Genomic DNA, 20,191 nt, shown 5'->3' on the forward strand with positions numbered 1-20,191 from the left:
AAATATTATCCACACTTTGTTCAGTCCCGAATTACCGACACATGGAGTACTGTGTTCAGTTTTGGTTCCAATAATTTAGTAAATAAATTGATGTTCTCTTGATTATATTAATGATATCCATTGTGAGCCACATCAGGTACGCTACAGGAAATATATTTGTCATTCACAGTAAGGGCTGTATTCTGTAAGACATGGGAGACGTCGTAACACGTCTTCCTTAATGATTTATTTTACGTATTACACCCTAATTCTGCCATATATATCTTTTACTTTATTTCAACATAAATAAGTTTACATCAAGAGGATACTGAGGTGTTATGTGTACAAGAAGTGTCCGGAATCCTCAAAGCCACTCTAAGCCTTTTCGTAAGGGAGAGGAAGGTCCTTAGTGTGATGTGGGCATTGCTTTATTACCACTTCACTTCTATGGTAAATTATTTCTTCAATTCTTGCTACCACCAGAAGGTTTTATTCATCATTGGTATTAGAACTGAAAGAGCTATTTAGTGGTTAAATTAATCCTTCAGTTCTAGAGATCCTTCCCAAGCTGAGAAAATACGAGTAAAACGGACTGGTAGAAGCAAGAATGAGCTGAAAAAAATAATCACCGGACTGAGGGTGTTAAGAGATGCTCCGTTCAGTTAAGATATTCAGAGTAAAGTAAAGAGGTTTTAGTTAGTGAAAAGGACCTAAATACAGTGAAAAGGCTATAATCACAGTGAAAAGCTTCTACATACAGTGAAGAGGTTCTAAATACACTGAAGAGGTTCTAAATACATTGAAGAGGTTCTAAATACATTGAAGAGGTTCTAAATACATTGAAGAGGTTCTAAATACATTGAAGAGGTTCTAAATACGGTGAAGAGATTCTAAATAAAGTGAACGGGTTCTAAATACAGTGAAGAGGTCCTAAATACATTGAAGAGGTTCTAATACAGTGAAGATGCCCTAAATACAGTGAAAAGGTTCTAAATACAGTGAAAAGGTTCTAAATACTGTGAAAAGTTTCTAAATACAGTGAAGATGTCTTAAATAAAAAGACCTAAGGGATTACACAACGCCCTTTACCCTACACAGACAAGCCACAATTGCTATCAGAGACCGCTATTCTCATCATTTAAGGAAGCTCCCTAACACCTCTCCTTTAAAGATTTATTTTTCGATATGGCTGGTTAATATCCTTTTCCACGTTATTTATGCAGAGTCTGGTGATAATGGAAAGATTTATAAAACACAGAAGAGGACAGCAAGCTGTAATAAGCAAAAGAAATCGCTGTGGAAAAGGTGTCAGGAAGCGTCCTTAACCAACGATTTATTGCTATCTATTTAGTGTATTACACCTCAGTGTTCTCTCCTGTGTTATCTGTCATTCTAAAGCCGTCAGAGATTGCATAAATAGCTTGAATAAATTAGTGTCATATACAGATATTAACTGGTAAGGGTGAGGTGCCGGGGAGCCACCTTGGTCCATATTCTCGTATGTTATGGATGCTCCCTAACACCTCCTAAGCGATTTATTTTCCTTATTACACCTACCGTTTTCTTCTGTGTCCCTTCAATCATTCTAATATCGCCATACTATTCATACATTACATACAAAACGATTTTACCAAATCGTATAGAAAAAAAAAAAAAAAAAGGCAAGAGAGAGGTGCTAGGGAGCTTCCTTGACCCCCCAGAATACAAAAGCCCTTAAGTGGTGAGAAACCGGATTAGACTTACTGCCTATCGTCTAAACAAGAGTCAGTGAGCCAGAAAACCATTTACTGCTGAGTCACAATCTTCCTCTACTGTACAGGCAGCATCAAAAGTCCTTTCGCCTCTCCTGATTTTCTGTCCATGCACTTCGAAATTAGTGGGTGAATCCGCAGTGACCCACACTGGTAACACCCCCCTGCCCCCCACAGACACACTTAAGCATAATACCGCTTTCGCACGGGTATAACGAAATGTGCACCGGATTGAAGGGGCTAGCAAAGGTTGGTATGCACTTATTAAACCGTTGTATTATTTGTTAGGCTTGTTTTTTATATAATTAGGGTAATACACAGTCGGTGTTTGGTTTACTTTTTATCTACAATGAGTAAAAGTCGAAGTGTTAATACTGAGGCTCCTATGAATCACTTTCACCTGAATGACTCCACCTCTCCTTACCTGGAATAGAATGCTAGAATTTTCCTGACCATGAAAGGGTTAATGGTACCAGCATAAACACTTTCATGCTCCAGTGATTTCCTTTCTGTCTGTTTGTCTGTCTGTCTGTGGCCAGACGTCATAATCTCGTAAGGGGTGACTTGGTTTCACCTGAAAAAATTGTTTGGCGTTAGGTAGAATAAAATAAGATTTCTCGACCATGAAAGGGTTGTTGGTACCAGTGTAAACAATATCAGGCTCCAATTACTCACCTAAATAAAATCGTCTGATGTAGCAGAAATGCAGACTAGTTTTGTCCTGACCCTTAGTAAATAACTGTAGTAGCAAATGTGTATGGTATACATGGCGATAACATTGCTGCAAAGTTTACCCTTTCGTCGCCATGGACACACATGCACTTCTTATTCAGGCTAAATGCACACTATTTTTTTCTGCGAAGAATATTCTAGCATTCGAAAAGAAACGCCATGCAGTGCTTATCCTCTGTGTTAATCTCCATAATATAGCCCATTGAGCCTTTGGAGGGTTATTCATCCACTGCCCTGGGTCACAAGGCCACTGAGTCATCCAGGTTACTGAAGATACCTCTCCTAGGTGCTACCCTCGGTACTCATTTTATCTAGCAACCCACAAAAGGTGGATGTGTACCTGAGTACATTAACGCCAGCTGCCCGCATCAGGAATCGAACCCTGGTGCACACGGGCCGGCAGTTTTACGTTCAGTCATGATAATCACTCAACCACGACATGACCTGGCACCATCATCATCATCACCTCCGGGTTTAATAATAAAGCCACCTGGTCATATGTTCCTCTCCCCCAACAATTATCTATCTATCTGTCTATTATGCAATACATTTTTACGATGACTTTAGTTACTACTCCAGATCACTGTTCTGTTGTGTGCTGATCATGAACAACACCTTTATCTCGAGAAAATTCCATTGACAATCACACATAAGAACTTATTACTCCTTTAAGAAGCAGGCTGGTCTGACGGGCACATAAGTTGCTTTCTGACCTCGTGTATGTGACCCGGTGACCTGTTGGATATCAAGGGCCTAAGGTGCGACTCGGACGTAGTATATTTCAACACCAAACTCAGTTTTTTACACCTTCCAATATCGCGCCATGACTTCGTATCCTCTGTTCATTTTATGTACATCGGCTGAATATTACTTTGACTTTCAACCTTTGCTCTTTTACGTCAACATTTCCTACTACCCTATCACAAGGCACTTATGTACAAAGTTTCAGATTTTTATCACAGTGGCGGCAAAATCGTTCTTTTCTTTCTTTTTTTCTTTTTTCGTGAATATGGAGGTTTAATGAGGATAGTTTCCAAACCAATTGCTACTCACGGATGGGATACTCAAACATACCATCAATTCACTGTCGTAACTTAGATCTGTTTCTACAGGAAGGAGTACAGAGGAGACAAGATTCTGTACTCCCCTTTCCTTGTACTTCCTGCAGAAAACACACATAACCTACGATAATTTTCTTCCAGTAACTAGGATCTGTGTCTCTGCACGAGGGGAAAAAAGAGAGTTGGAAAGTTTCCACTCTTGTTTCCTTATTCTTCCTCGGCAAATAAATCACAGTTACGACAGGGAGCTGATCCTAAACAGATATGAGAATCCCACCCCAGTGACCTAAATAATAAATCAATAAATACAATAAAATAAAAAGACCATCTGGTGATAGCAAACAGAACATAAAAGGAATTATATGGAAAGAATGAGTTGGGGTCACTTATAAAGGGCCAAAGACAACTAAATATTTCTAAAAATTAATCTCAAAGCACAACAGATGGCAGAGCGGTAGGCCCACTCTCTGATAAAACTGTCTGAATGGAAAGTGGGGACGACGACGACGATAATCGATGATGATGATGATGATGACGATGATGATGATGATGATGATGATGATGATGATGATGATGATGATGATGATGATGACGATGATTGTAGTGAGGATGATGGTGATAATGGTGATACCGATGATGATAATGATGACAGTGATGATGATTCAGTTGGCATCTGCAGCCACTCATCTCCGGCACTAACTTAAGACCACTCTGGCTGTCTGTGCGTGATTGAGTGTACGTAATGTCAAGCTCCGGCCAGCATCACCTTAACCTCTTTAATACGGCGACGCATCTTTTTATCTTATCACATACTTTTAGCAAAGCGAGGCGATATAGTTTTTGTCGGTGTGTGTGTGTGTGTGTGTGTGTGTGTGTGTGTGTGTGTGTGTGTGTGTGTGTGTGTGTGTTCTGGACGGAGTTTTACCAAACCCTCAGGAAAGAGCACCTATGCGGATATGCAGAAGCCTATTACTTTTGGTGAGGATTTGTTCAAAGACTATCGAATGCCAGCCGCAGTAATTTATATTCTTTTAATATGGATTGGCATTTTGTGAAACGCGATGACTGCATTCCGTAGAGTTTTAATAATTGTCTTGAAGTTTGGTTTGCAGGCAGCTTGTGTTTCAGCCAACAACATATACTGGCGGGCATTTATCTTTATTTGTGAAGTGGTTAATAAAAACTACACGTAACCCCTTTTGCTAATAAATATATCAAAAAGCCTCTCTTAACCTTAACCTGTACGGTCCAGTGACATTGTTCGTTGAAATCTTGCTACCTCTATTTTTCGAATGCCCTAAGCCACTGAATAGCTGGGTTTTTTGCTAAATAAACCCGTATGCCAGCCACAAGAATAAACTACACAGGTACGTCATCGGAGTGAAGGGGCTCATGACATCGCCAGGAGAGAGGAAGAATAAGATCCAAAAGGCGTCCTGGCACTGAAGGGGTTAAGGGCCATTTGCAACCACTCATCTCGGGAATTAACCTGAAAACCACTGTGGCTGGATGTGCGGAATTTGAGGACCGTGATATCAAGCCCCGGCCAGCACTCCCTTTGTAAGACCCCCCCCCCCTCGTGAGTGGAGGAGGAGGAGGAAGGGCAGCTGAATAGGAAAGTAGAGGAGTAAATTACAGAAAAAGAGGTTGTAGGAGAAGGAAGAAGGAAAGAGAAACGTGATGAATACAAAGAAGGAAAATAAAATGAAATCTAATTATGAAAGAAAAAATGGGCAAAAATAAAAGACTGTAGAGAAGAAAAGGGAAAACGGAAGAAATAAGAAAGTGACAGTAAGAGAGAGAGAGAGAGAGAGAGAGAGTATACCACAGTTTCTCCACAAAGGTAAGTCTCACAAGTAAGCCTTTTGTCCAAATATCAAGCCATTGTTATGCAGCATCAGCCACACCTCTCCCTCTTTACCTACCCACCCCTCTATCCACACCCCACCCCACCCTTCCCCTCTTTACCTACCCACCCCTCTATCCACACCCCACCCCACCCTTCCCCTCTTTACCTACCCACCCCTCTATCCACACCCCACCCCACCCTTCCCCTCTTTACCTACCCACCCCTCTATGCACACCCAACCCAAACCTTACCCTCTTTACCTACCCACCCCTCTATCCACACCCAACCCCACCCTTCCCCTCTTTACCTACCCACCCCTCTATCCACACCCCCCCCCACCCTTCCCCTCTTTACCTACAGTCCCCTCTATCCACACCCCACCCCACCCTTCCCCTCTTTACCTACCCACCCCTCTATCCACACCCAACCCCACCCTTCCCCTCTTTACCTACCCACCCCTCTATCCACACCCCACCCCACCCTTCCCCTCTTTACCTACCCACCCCTCTATCCACACCCCACCGCACCCTCTTTACATACTGCACTGCCTTTCCCTATATCGTCCTCTCTCTCTCTCTCTCTCTCTCTCTCTCTCTCTCTTGATCAGTGAGGCAATAGGAATGCGAGGGAAATAGTATTCTTTTTTGTTTCTCCTTTGCGTTGCGAGAAAGAGGAGTCTTCCTTGTGCTCTTCCTTCTGTCCTTTCTTCCTGTACAATATCATATTAATTTCCCTCCCTTCTGAGTACTTTATCATAATTCTTTTCCTTCCTTTCTTAATCCTTCATCATATCCCTTTTCCTTCCTTCCTTAATCTTTCATCATCCTTGTCTTCCTTCTTCCTTACTCTTTCATCATATTCCTCTTCATTCCTTCTTTAATCCTTTGTCGTGTTGTTCTCTCATTTCCTTCGTTCTTCCATTTGTTTGGATGAATTGTACTTTCCCTCATCTGGTTTCCTTTCTTGTATTCCTTTTCTTTCTTCTCTCTCTCTCTAACCCCCATCTTGCCGCTCCCTCCCGTCTGCTTAATATGTCCTCCATCATCATTTTTTTTTTTTTAATCCTTCAGTTTCATCTTTTTTAAATCTTTGCTCTTCCTCCACGAAATTTTCTTCCTTCATATACGTTTCGTCTTCCTTTTCTTCTGTTTTTCTGCTCCGCCTTTCTCACATTCTTCATCCATTCTCTTCATTTCTCCGCCTTGGTCTGTGCAATTGTTTTCCCTTGCCTTCCTTCCTTCCTTCCTTTCCACACTCCATCAACTTCTACTTCCTTTTTCCCTCCCCTGCTTCACCCTCCTTCCGATTCTTTTTTTTTTTTTTTTTTTCCACCCCGTCCCCTCCTTACCAGTTTCATTTTCATTTATTTCCCGCTCTGCTTGTGTGAGTCTTGCCTTTTCCTCTGTCTCTGTCTCGTCTCTGTCTCTCTCTGTCTCTGTCTCTGTCTGTCTGTCTGTCTCTCTCTCTCTCTCTCTCTCTCTCCCTTCTTACCTGGATTCTCCCTTTGTCTCGCCTTTCCTGACTTCTCTTTTCTCTCCCTCCGCTTTGTCTGTTACTTTCACTTCTGGTTTTCTTGTCACTCCTATCTTTCACCTGGTTCTTCTTTCATTTATTACCTTTTCTTTCTTCCACAATTTTCTCCTTTTTTCTTAGTTTTCCTGTTTCGCTACCTCACACCTCTTTCCACACTTTCTCTTATTACCCACTTCCTCTTCTCTCCTCTTTCTCTTTATTGTTCTTTCTGCCTCTCTTTTTCATTCTCGTCTCGTTCTATGTTCCTTGTCCTCAAGAGCATAACCTTTTCATTGCGATGTTCACACGAGCAGTTTATTTCTGGCCAATCCCTGCTTATTTTAGCACCACTGATGCGACAACTTCATTTCTCTTTTATTTGTGCTATGTAGTTAACTTTTCTCCTCACTGCAGTGGCGTATATATTACTTTATTCTTTCTTCCTTCAGACCACTTTATCAAACCTTGGAAATACAGTCACCTGGAGCGTCTATAGACTAGTTTTATAGACTACTGTATATTGTATTTAGTAACACTTTCATTATATTGGTTTTACTTTAACATGGCCTAGAATTACTGTCTCTCCAAGGACACCATTATTTTGCTTTTATTCTAACTAGGTTTAGAATTACCATCTCCCTAGCTTGCTTTTTGAGTTCTAGCAAGAGGCTAACATGACGATATGACGCGGGTAGCGAATAAGTTCTATGAAAATGATGCACAGCTACAGTGTTGTCAGTACATGAAATTAGCTACAAAAGAACGAAAATTTGGGGCAAGTATGAAACATTTCAAAGATCAATAAAATCGACTGGCTATTGTAACATGTACTATAGAAAAAGAGTATTCGTCTTGAAGCGTTTATTTTCTGCATCCTTCGGCTTCTTCGTTTCTTCCTTCACAGTCCCTTTAAAGATCTTTTCATTATTTCCTTCCCACCCTCCATATAGTCAAGCAGGTTTTCCATTATATACCTTGCCTCTCTCCACTCCCACTTCCCTGTCCTTCCCTTGTGCTCATTCCGGCCCAATTCCTTCTCACCGCCTAACTCCTTCTGCCCCAGGCCAGTCAATTTCCATCTATGTCCCCTCCACATTTCCCCTCTGCTCTCCTCTCCTTGACTTCTTCCTCCCATTACTCCTTTCTCCTGCTCCCCTCGCTGGCTTCCTCCTTCCTGCCTGGCTGTCTCACTCTCCACCACCTTATTCTTCATTTATATTCTCCCGTGTCCTTCTTGTCCCCTCCAGTCCCGCAGCTCAACCAACTCCGCTTTTCCTAACCTACCCTTAAGATATACTATTTACTCTTTTCTCCTGTTTCCTTTCAATTTCTCTCCTCCTTCCACCAGCACCTCCTCTTCTTTCTATCTTGTCCATTCTTGCGGTAAACAAAATACTCTCTCTCTCTCTCTCTCTCTCTCTCTCTCTCTCTCTCTCTCGTATAGGTTTGGCTGTTTTTCTCTTTTCTATCTCTTCTTTTCGAAATCTCTTCCCTTGTCCCCACCTACTGCTGCCTTACCCCCACTCAGTTTCTACAGACAGAAAAGTAATTCCTCTTCAACCTCTTGTCTTCTTAAGTTCGCTTATATTTTTCATTTCTTTCGTCTTCTTACTTTTTTCATGTTTAACTTGTTCAACTTTCTCTCCTTTAAATTTCTATTTGGTCTTACTTTTTCTTATCCCAAGAGTCGTAAATTAAGGTAATTCTTCTTTCTCATCTGTCGTCTTCATCAATCTTTCTTACTTCGTACTCTTTTCTTAGATTTCATCCCTTAATTTTTCAACCTGGCCAACTTCTTTTTCTTCTTTTGCCTTATCTTTTAGTCCTTTCTTCGCTCCTTCCTCCTCTTCCTCTTCCTGTCTCTTCCAGCGTTCCTCTGCTGGTTGTCTTCCATACTGTATTCTCCTTCTTCCTCTTCTTTTAATCTCCTTCCGTCTTTTCTAATACTTCCCCTCTCCGCATGTTCTTTATCTAGGTTTAATTCCTCTTGGTCTTACTTTCCTCTCCTTTAGAATACTGTATTCTCTTTTTATTTTATTAGCTCCTCTTTTTCATTCATATCTTCTTGCCCTCATCCTCTTTCTATTTCCTGCTCTCTGTCATCTAGGCTCACGCAAAAATTCTCTGATCTTCCTGTCTTCTCCTTTCGGCTGCTCTTTTTGTTTTTAATATTCCTTTTTCACCGTATTCTGTTTACTTGTCTCCTATTTTATCTCCCTTTCGTCGTTACTTATTCTTCTTCTCTCCTTCAGTCTTGCGCCAAATCCAAATCCGCTTTCCTATTCATGTCCTCTTTAGTCTGCTCATCTTCTTGCTCATATTCCCGTCCTCCTTTCGCTTGTTCGTTTTGACAATCTACTGCTGTTCTCCAGGTGTTTCAGATTCTCATTCTTGTTCATCTTCTTTCAATAGTTCAATTTGTGTGTGTGTGTGTGTGTGTGTGTGTGTGTGTGTGTGTGTGTGTGTGTGTGTGTGTGTGTGTGTGTGTGTGTGTGTGTGTGTGTGTGTGTGTGTGTGTGTGTGTGTGTGTGTGTGTGTGTGTGTGTGTGTGTGTGTGTGTGTGTGTGTGTGTGTGTGTGTGTGTGTGTGTGTGTGTGTGTGTGTGTGTGTGTGTGTGTGTGTGTGTGTGTGTGTGTGTGTGTGTGTGTGTGTGTGTGTGTGTGTGTGTGTGTGTAACTTCTTTTTTTCTTCCCTTCCCCGGCATTCTCTTATCTGGACCAATTCGTCTTCCTCATCTTCTGCTTCCTCTTTGCGGTGCCAAGACACAGCAAACCCGTCCCCGGCAGTCATTTTAGTGCTGACATATAAACACAACAAGATATCTAGCCAAAGATGTCACATATCAAATTTGCAGTAAGTTGGGTGAAAATTGACGATTATATGCCCTTTTGAAACATTAGACCTGACCCACTTAACAATGACCCCCCCAACGCTAAATTATTCAGACTATGCATAAGTACTTCTTCATTTCCAAATTCATGGAAAGAAGCCAGTATCCACCCAGTTCCAAAGAAAGGAAGTTCCTCTGATCCCTCTGATTACAGACCAATAGCAGTTACATCTTCTCTCGGTAAGGTATTTGAAACTTTAATTAATAAGCACATTGATAAACATCTTGAATCCAACAACTTAATTAGTGTTTGACGATATGGTTTTCGCCACGAAAGATCCACCATTGACATACTCAATCTCCTAACTCATACCATCCATCAATCAATTGACCTACATGGAGAAACTCATGCAGTAGCCCTTGATATTTCTAAAGCTCCCGATAGAGTATGGCACCGTTCCCTGCTGTCCAAACTCCCTTGCAATGGACTAACTTCTTTTGTTCCTTTGATTTCCTCATATTTCGGTGACAGGAAAATAAGAGTAAAAGTAGATGATGTATATTCCAATTTCCATTCAGTTAATGCCGACGTGCTGCAGGGATCAGTTCTGGCCCCAATCCTGTTTCTGGTTCATACTAATGATCTGTTATCTGTCACTCACAATCCCATCCACTCACATGCAGATGACTCAACACTACATGGTTCATTCACATTCAGACACCTATTTACAAAGTCTAATATCTCTACCTCTCAACTCAGTACAGCCATCTCCATAAATCAAGACCAATCTACAATCAGTGAATGGGGACAAAACAACATTGATTCATTTAATGCTACAAAAACTAAATATATACAATTTACTAATAGACAGATATCGCCAGATTCGTACATTACCTTCAGTACTACTACAGTAATATTCCCATCTCCAAAAATATTGAAATTCTTGGCATCTCACTTAACGTTGCCTTCAGCTGGACCTCTCATGTTAGATCACTTGCTAAAACCGCCTCAAAGAAACGTGGATTAATGTACAGAGTCCGTAACTTCTTCACTGACGAGCAGTTAGATATAATTTATAAGAGTCATGTGTGCTTTCAGCTTGAATAGTTCCCACCCTTGTGGAATGGATGTGGAGAGGTTGCATTAAAACAATTAGACAAAATTCAGAACAAAGCTGTTAGAAATATTAACAACCCTGCCATTATAAATAAACTACCTCTTTTACAAGGAAGAAGGAATGTTGTCCCTCTTGCATTATTTTACAGATACTTTTAGGGCAAATGCTCAGACGAAGTTGCGTCCATGGTGCCACCTCTCCATGCCTTCCCTCGTGCTACACGGGCATCTGGTAGTGCGCATGACTGGAATGTCACTCAGCCATATTGCAGAACATCTGCCTAATAGAATTCTTTCATTCCCAGTACTGCATCTCTTTGGAACTCGCTTCCCCAGTGTTGTTTCCCTCCAAACTTCAACCTACAGCTGTTCAAGTCTAACCGTTACAGATATTTTATGAACGGAGGACACAAGTAATCTGGTGTATGGATTATTTTTTTTATTCATTTGTTTTTCCTTCCTCTGTTCTGTTACTGAAAAAAAAAAAACTGGGGGATGACTCCCCTGGTGTAATGAGGCATGTTATAGGATGCAGATTTGAAAGATGCACATTTAGGTTTTGAATTCATGTCGATATGGCGAATTTGTAAGGAGTTACTGCGAGAAAAATATTTTTACCCATCTCGTTTTTTTTTTATTATTTATTTTTTTGGGGGGAGCCTACAGCCTGGGCCTTGGCCCAGTTTGGTCCAAAATTTAATCAGGTGATCAGGAGGTCATAAATCGTCATCCCTGTAAATTTAGTCAAAATCGCACTAGTACTTCTCGTGTAAAGTTGTCAACAGACAGACAGACAAACAAACAGACACAAACGAACAAACAAACAGACACAAACGAACAAACAAACAAACAAACTGACAGTGAAAACAATACCCGTCCCCGAGCCCTTCCCAGGCTGGGACGGATAATTAACATTCATACTTTTGTAATCTCACAAATAAAAGCAAACAAGCAAGCAAATAAACAAGCAAGCAAGCAAGCAAGCAAGCAAGCAAACACACACACACACACACACACACACACACACACACACACACACACACACACACACATTCAATATAGCAAAATTCTACAGTTCCTTCTTCCTTTCTTTTCTCTCTCATTCTCAATTTTCTTTCATACATCTTTGCTTCATCATTCCTTTTTTCCTTCCTCCCTCCCTTCCTTCTTTGCTGCCGTCCCGTCCTTCTCTTCCTTCATTACCACCTCCCCACTTCTTTCTGTCTTACCCTCTTTTTTTTTACTTCCCTATTTCTTCCTCCTTCCTTCCTGCTTCCTTTCGTTCCTTCTCTCCCTCCATCCTTCCTGTTTCCCTCTCTTCCTCCTTTTATTTTTCCTTTTTAACCCATTTCTTCCACCTTTCCTCCTTCCTTCCTACTTCCTTACTTCCGATATCCTTTCTTTCCATCTTTTGTCTTCTTCCTTCCTCCTTCCTACCACCCTTCACAGACTCCTAAGATATTCACACTTCATAACATCTGGCTCTCCTGCTCTCTTACCTTTCTCTCTCCATTGCTCTCTCTCTCTCTCTCTCTCTAAAACGGCCTCTACGTCTTGCCATTGTCTTTAGGGTACAATATGGTCACCGCTGGTGTGTGTGTGTGTGTGTGTGTGTGTGTGTGTGTGTGTGTGTGTGTGTGTGTGTGTGTGTGTGTGTGTGTGTGTGTGTGTGTGTGTGTGTGTGTGTGTGTGAGAGAGAGAGAGAGAGAGAAACTGACATTTGCTGTTCTCAGCATGTTAAATCCTCTCTCTCTCTCTCTCTCTCTCTCTCTCTCTCTCTCTCATAAACAAGCCCCAAGCGTGTACCATAAGCGTGTAAACCTCATCCTATGAACCACTTTATAAGCCTTATCGCCATACCCTTTGATACTAACCATTGCCAATCTCCTTATCTACTTCACCTGATTCTCTCTCTCTCTCTCTCTCTCTCTCTCTCTCTCTCTCTCTCTCTTAGCCGTGTTGTAGCATTAGTTAGCTGGGTTTAATTGCAATGCCATAAGGTGTACGCCTCTTAAAGAGATAATGCGTTATCCTCCCTAGCTTGAGAGAGAGAGAGAGAGAGCAGAGGATTGTACATGGTGTTATATAAGAGATATAAGTTACGGCAGTGGATGTCTGTGTACCCTTAGTGAGGGCTTGGATGTTACCTGTTTTGTTTGCCGACGATATTATTCTCTTACCTAAGTGAAGGTGAATAAGTGTTGCAAGGCCTGGGGAATGAGTAGGTAGAGAGTGTGTAAGGAATAAAGATTCAAAGTGTATATAATAGAGAGTTAGGGTATTGTCTCTGAGTGCACAGTGAGGCTAAAAGGTCATGATATGGAGAACGTGAGTGCCTTCAAATAGCAGTATAATGAGCAAAGACGGGAGTTTTTAGGATGGCGTGCAAGACAGGATACAGCAGGGAAAGGAGGTCGCAGGTATACCGAGGCTTGTGACAGAGATTAGAGAGGTGAGCACTGAAGTAAAGAAGTCAGTGCACTACAGTATTATCATCTTTTCGCCAATGCATTAGGTGAAGTTTGGATTCGGTTGAAATGACATAAATCAAGAATGAGAACAATGGAAATGAGGATGAGAGAAGCATGTGGGGCAAAGTGGAGAGACATACTGAAAAATAAGGAAGTTATGGGCCGTTGTGACGTCATCTGAACGTACTGGAATATATTTGGGAGAGGCTCTCTAAGATGATTTGGTCATACAGAAAATGAAGACCTAGGGATCGGCTGAGAAAGTTCATGCGAGTGAAGTGAAGGGGAAGAAGGGAAGGAGACAGGGTGGAGTGTTACATAAATGAGGGAGGTATAAACTGGAGTGAGGGCAACCTGATGGCGGAGGACAGGGTAACATGTAGGCAACTAAACTGTGGCTACCCCTTGCGGGAGTCAATTCTCTAACTGTATATAAATAAATAAATATTTTAGCATGCGGTATAAGTAGCCCAGTAACAAACTAATGCACTCTTTACGCCACAATGGCACACTGGAAATATCGTCACAATTTAGCACATCCATAAATACTATCTATCTATCTATCGCCAGACGCCTTAATACCGTACGTGGTGGCCACAAACAAATCGCCTCCACGTCGCCCTGTCCCCCGCCATTTCACTGCCCTGCTCCCGACTCACACATCACTCTCTCATATACGGCTCCACTCCATCCCTCCACCTGATCCTCAGTGTCCCCCTCCGCCTCCCCCCCTCCACCTCACTCACATACACTCTCCTCGTCAGTCTCTCACCCTCCATCCTCTCCACATGGCCAAACCACCTCAGTATGTTCCTCCAACGCTTCCTATCACATCCACATCCACACCACAACGTTCCTTCATAGCCTCATTTGTCAGCCTGTCTCTCCATGTGACTCCACAGGCTCCTCTTAAATAACTCATTTCCACTGCTCTCACTCTTGACTTGTGTCCTTCCAACAACGTCCAAGCTTCACTTCCATACGTTAGAGTTGGTATCACAATACTGTCATGTAGTAACTTTTTCACTTCCATGCTCACTTCCCTGTTTCTTATTACTGCTTTCAAGGAACCAGCAACCTTTCTTCCTTGTTGTACCCTTTCAAGCACTTCACCCTCCAAACTTCCATCCTTACTCATCACATTCCCCAAGTACTTAAACGTACTCACATTTTCCATTTCCTCACCATCCAACCTCACTGTACATTCACTGACTTCACCTCTCTCAAAGACCATAAATACAAGTACAGTTGTATTACTTCAGTACATTCAGACTCTGACACACACACAACGTTTACAAATTCTAACACTGTACACCCAAGCACACTGTACATCTATCACCGAGGCAGACTTGTTCAGTGTCCTCCAACAACGCCAACATATAATACATGGCGAGGCGGGAACATAACGGAGAGTCTTTTCTCTTTAGTCCCGCCAGTCAGAGGACGTTATTCATTACTCAGTTAACGGATTATGATCTCTAGTAATGAAGGGGTTAGTGAAGGCTATAACAAACTTCACCAGTTCCAAACATCTTGTCAAAGCTAAAAAAAAAAAAAAAGAAATGTGAAACAAAATTAAGAGAAATAACTATCATAACAAAAGGACTGAAACTGGCTTGCTGCAGGACACTGTACCTGCCATCACAGAGACATACCATCACAGTTTCCTGCAACATTTGCAACATATATTACATTCCGTGCAGGACGCATAACAGACTGATTTTTGTGCTCATGTGCCTGGAGTGAGAACAAGAACACACACACAATACTGCGAAGGCAGTCAGAACAAAGTACACGGACACACACACTTTGCATATGAGTGGCACTGGTGGTGCAAGCACACACATACACATACACGAACAAGCACGTAAACACACGTGTTCGCACACACACACACACACACACACACACACACACACACACACACACACACACACACACACACACACACGAAGGCCGTATTCTCGTTGGCTTATACTAGTCATCCTGTGCGATTTACTGAATTATAATTACTGATGTTGTTGTTGTTGTTGCTATGCCTCCAGGATCGTCTGAACGTGAAACCAGTAGACTGCAGGCTGGTGATGCCTAGCCCTTGCAGTCTATCACTCTCCTTTAGGGAAGAGAGACGTTTATATAACCAGATAAGTCAAGCCTGCCGCAGTTATGATGGTGGTGCAACCTCTTGTGGGCGTCCCTTCAGCACCCTTCCGCGATTTATGTTGCATACTGCACCTTGATGCCATGTGTTTTTGTTTGTGTTTTTGATGGAAACTACCTCAATTAAAAAAAAAAAAGGACAGCAACAGAAAGCATGCACGAGAATATGCACCAGTTCAGACCGTGGAGGGCATTTCTGTTTTATTCTTTCCCAGATGAATTTATTTGCTTGGGCGAGACGTTTAGCAGAACTGCAGGGGTTGGATATAACCTTCAATAATCCCGTCACTCATTGAGGACTCACCAGCTGGACAGTATTGTCGAAAACCGATAAGACTAAAACATGAAACGTGTATTATGCTGAGAGGATTAAGGTGTAATGTTAAAGAATAAATAATTGCTGTGGAAGGGTGATGGGAAGTTCTAATACCAGCGAGACTGCGGTTAAAATGCACAGCCGCATTATAGTTGGGAAAAGTATCTGTATATGTGTGTATGTTACTGATGCTAACTGTGTTGATAGTATAGTAATATATCTGTATATGTGTGTATGTTACTGATGCTAACTGTGTTGATAGTATACTAATATATCTGTATATGTGTGTATGTTACTGATGCTAATTGTGTTGATAGTATACTAATATATCTGTATATGTGTGTATGTTACTGATGTTAATTGTGTTGATAGTATACTAATACAGATATCTGTATATGTGTGTATGTTACTGATGCTAACTGTGTTGATAGTATACTAATATAGATATCTGTATATGTGTGTATGTTACTGATGCTAATTGTGTTGATAGTATACTAATATAGATATCTGTATATGTGTGTATGTTACTGATGCTAACTGTGTTGATAGTATACTAATATAGATATCTGTATATGTGTGTATGTTACTGATGCTAACTGTGTTGATAGTATACTAATATAGATATCATGGAAAACAGTGTCAATGTGTAACATGCAAAATTAATTGCTAAGGAAGAGGTACCATCAAGTTTCCGATGGCAAGTACAACACGTATATCAGATTGAACAGGACGAGAGAGAGAGAGAGAGAGAGAGAGAGAGAGAGAGAGAGAGAGAGAGAGAGAGAGAGAGAGATTCTGCTTGAGTATTTGTGTAACTGCCACAAAATACCATTTTCACACTTAAATTAGCCAAGTTCTCTCTACCTTGATCCATCACTGACTTTCTATTCTACGGACGAAGTTATTCATCTTAGGAGAGCAGCTGAGTACTGAATGGGTTACCGTACTGAAACCTTTATCTAACCCCTTCAGTTGATAATTCTCTCCTAAGATAAACAGAAAATTAGGTTTATATCAATCACTGAACTGTACTGTTATGATGCCAATACTTCCTTTAGGATGATTCGTGCACCCTATAATCTTCGTCTGTATCTGTCTTTTTTTTTTTCTTTTTTTGATAATGAATGGAGGAAGGAAAAACAAAGGAAAAAAAATAAGTCCATGTGCCTAAAGGCATCCTCCATTCATAAAATACTTATAACAATTGGATTTAAAATCGAGAGGATTAAATGTATGTGGGAAGCAACTCCCAGGAAGTGAATTCCAGAGTAGTAGTAGTTCTTGGGATAAATGAATTTTGATAAGCAGAGGTTCTGCATTGTGGGGGAGAGTGTGTGAGTTCATGGGCGCTCTCAGCTGCCAGAGTATTTCGGGAGAAAATGTGAAGGGGAGGCACAATTGAAGCCACTATTTTATCGGTATTTTTACTTACGGTAAAGATACCGATAAAACAGTGATAAAGAAGCAACACTCTACGTACTGATAACGGAGGAAGGTCTTGCGTTATGGCAGGATTATTGATTAATCTAATGGCTTTATTTTGAATTTTGTCCAACTGCCTCAATGCAACTGCTCCACATCCACTACACAGTGGTGCACAGTATTCGATCTGAGAACGCACATGACTTTCGTGTATTGTGGCCATCTGCTCGTCAGTGAAGAACTCACGAAATCTGTACATAAGTCCCAGTTTTTTTGAAGCATTTTTAGCAAGGGATTAAACATAAGCTGTCCAGCTTAGGTTGGGGTTTAGAGTAACACCTATGATATCAATTGTAGTGGATATGGGAATACTGACATCATTTAAAATTATGTGAGAGTCTGAGGGATTCTTTCTATTGGAGAAAGTAATGTATTTAGTTTTCTGAGCATTAAATGAGACCAGATTTTTTTGTCCCCATTGATTTTTAGAAAGGTCCTGGTTCAGAGAAATTGCTGTGTTTATTTGGGAATTTATAATATCAAATTGTGTAAAGGAGGTACTAAATGTGAAAGAACTATGAAGGGTCAAGTCATCAGCATAAGAGTGTATTGGGTTGTGCGTGACATATAGGAGGTCATTTATATGAATGAGAAAGAGGGTTGGCGCCAAAACTGATCCCTGAGGTAAGCCAGCATTTATGGAATGAAACTGAGAATAAATTCCATCTACCATGACCCGTATTCTTCAACTATGAAGGTAAGAAGAAATTAGAGGAACCAGTGATGCAAGGCCATAGTGTGACATCTTAGACAATAAGGCCTGGTGCCATACTCTGTCAAATGCTTTTGAAATATCAAGTGCTACTGTGTGTGTTTCACCATGTTGGTCTATTGTTTTGTTAATCTGATGAGTAAGAAGGCAAAGAATATCTACAGTTGAACATTCCTGCCTAAATCCATACTGCAGATCATTGCTCAATTTATTGATTTCTAGATGCTTGACTATGTGTTTGTTAATTAGTGTCTCAAAAACTTTACCGAGAACGGAAGTTATTGCAATTGGTCTATAATTTGATGGATCAGAAGTTGCCCCCTTTTTAGGAACAGGATGGATATTTGCTTCTCTCCATGGGGCTGGAAAAATTGAGGTACGGATGCATAAGCTGAAAAAATTTGCTAAAACTGGAGCCAACATTGAGGAGCAATTTTTAAGTACTATTGAAGGAATTTCGTCTGGACCAGTGGCTTTGTCTGCTGATAGATTCTGTGATACGACTTGTGCGTATCTGGTGTGAATCATGAAAGGAGGTATTTGAGGGGAATCAAAATCAAGTACAGGAATATTATGATTTTCTGAATTTAGGGTTGAGTTTATTGAAAAAATGTCAACAAGAAGGTTGGCTTTTCCGCTTGGGTCACTTACTAGATTTCCATTGGGGGACTGTAACGGTGGAATGAAAGAGGTGGTAGTGAAGTTAGTTTTGAATGAATTAAGGGTTGCCCAGAATATTTTATCATCATTTGGATTGTTTAGTAGTTTGTTAGCTTGTCTATGTAGAAAGTTTGATTTAGAAAGATTGATAATAGTTTTGGCATGGTTTCTGATATTTTTATAATAGTTAAAGGCTTCTTTGGTTTTGGTCCTTGTATAAGTGTTATAGGATATTGTTTTATGTTCTGTTACTCTAGCACAATTGTGCTCAAACCATTTAGGAGAATTACACCTTTTTCTGTAATTATGATGGGGAATGAATGTTTCCATGCCGAATATAATGAAATTCTGTATGTGGCCCAATGTGGAATTTGCATCATGGGAGGAAAAGAAGGTCCAAGGAACATCCATGAGAAAATTTTGAAATCCCTCCCAGTCTGCCCTGTCGTAGTGCCATTTAGTCATCACGACAGGTTCAGAGCAGGAGGGTGTGGTAGGTGTGAAACTGGTGGCTTGAATCAGACAATGATTCTAGGATCCGAGGGGGGACTTCACTTCGACATTATAATTATCTGATTTGGTTGTTAGAAACAAGTCCAATAGGTGGGGATTTTGATCGGGGTTGTCTGGTACACGGGTGGGTTGACTGACTAACTGGGTGAGATTAAATGAGTCTGCAAATAGCTCACATTCAAGACCAGAGTCATCAGTTCTGGCTGAATAAGTGAGCCATTCGACATTATGGACATTAAAATCACCCAGAATAGTAATTACTGATGCAGTATTAATGTTGAGTACACTTAGTTGTGAAGACAGAGAGTCAAATAAACTCGGCTCTGAAGGGGCATTAGGGGAACGATAAACACAACAGAAATACTTAATTTTACCAAAAGAATTTAATTTGTATATGGAATAGTCGAAAAAAGGACAATTAAATTTAGTAATCTCCTCCAGGGCAATTTCTGATTTAGCAAGGCAACATATGCCTCCTTTGGGTCTGATATTTTGAATCAAGATATAACCAGGAAAATTAAATCTAGCTAAATCAGATGTGGAGCTTACTTGTGTGTCTATCAGAAATAACAGATCAGGGGATTCAAACTGGAGAAAATTTTGAACAGAGTTGATGTTGCACAAGAAAGTTTTACAGCACTGATGAGCAGATTTATGGCGCTGCAACACTGCAGGTGGCACAGTCGCTTGATGACGACCGGGAGGGTCCTGTGCAGACAACCCAGCCCTGCCGGTGGTAGTCACCCGAGAAACCATCGCACTGATTCTAACTTATTCTCCTAAGTACAATGGCGTTCTCTGTATTTCCTTTTTATTACCACAGGTAATTATATTCACCCAAAGAAAGACGTCTCTTAGTGACGGGGTTAGAAACAGCTTCCTATTACCTCTTTTATGTGATAAATCTTTCCTAAGCTGTACAGAATCGTCTGGTGTTAGCAAAAGTAAAAAGGCCATTATTCTTTAGAAGTATTTGCTTGCATTCTTCCCCACTACGGAGGGCACGCAACACCCTTCTAGGAACGCAGTTTTACCCTTTTTCGAAC

This window comes from Coenobita brevimanus, chromosome 80 (assembly GCF_032717465.1).
Source record: "Coenobita brevimanus isolate Jiangsu-jjx chromosome 80, ASM3271746v2, whole genome shotgun sequence".
Classification (NCBI taxonomy): Eukaryota; Metazoa; Arthropoda; class Malacostraca; order Decapoda; family Coenobitidae; genus Coenobita; species Coenobita brevimanus.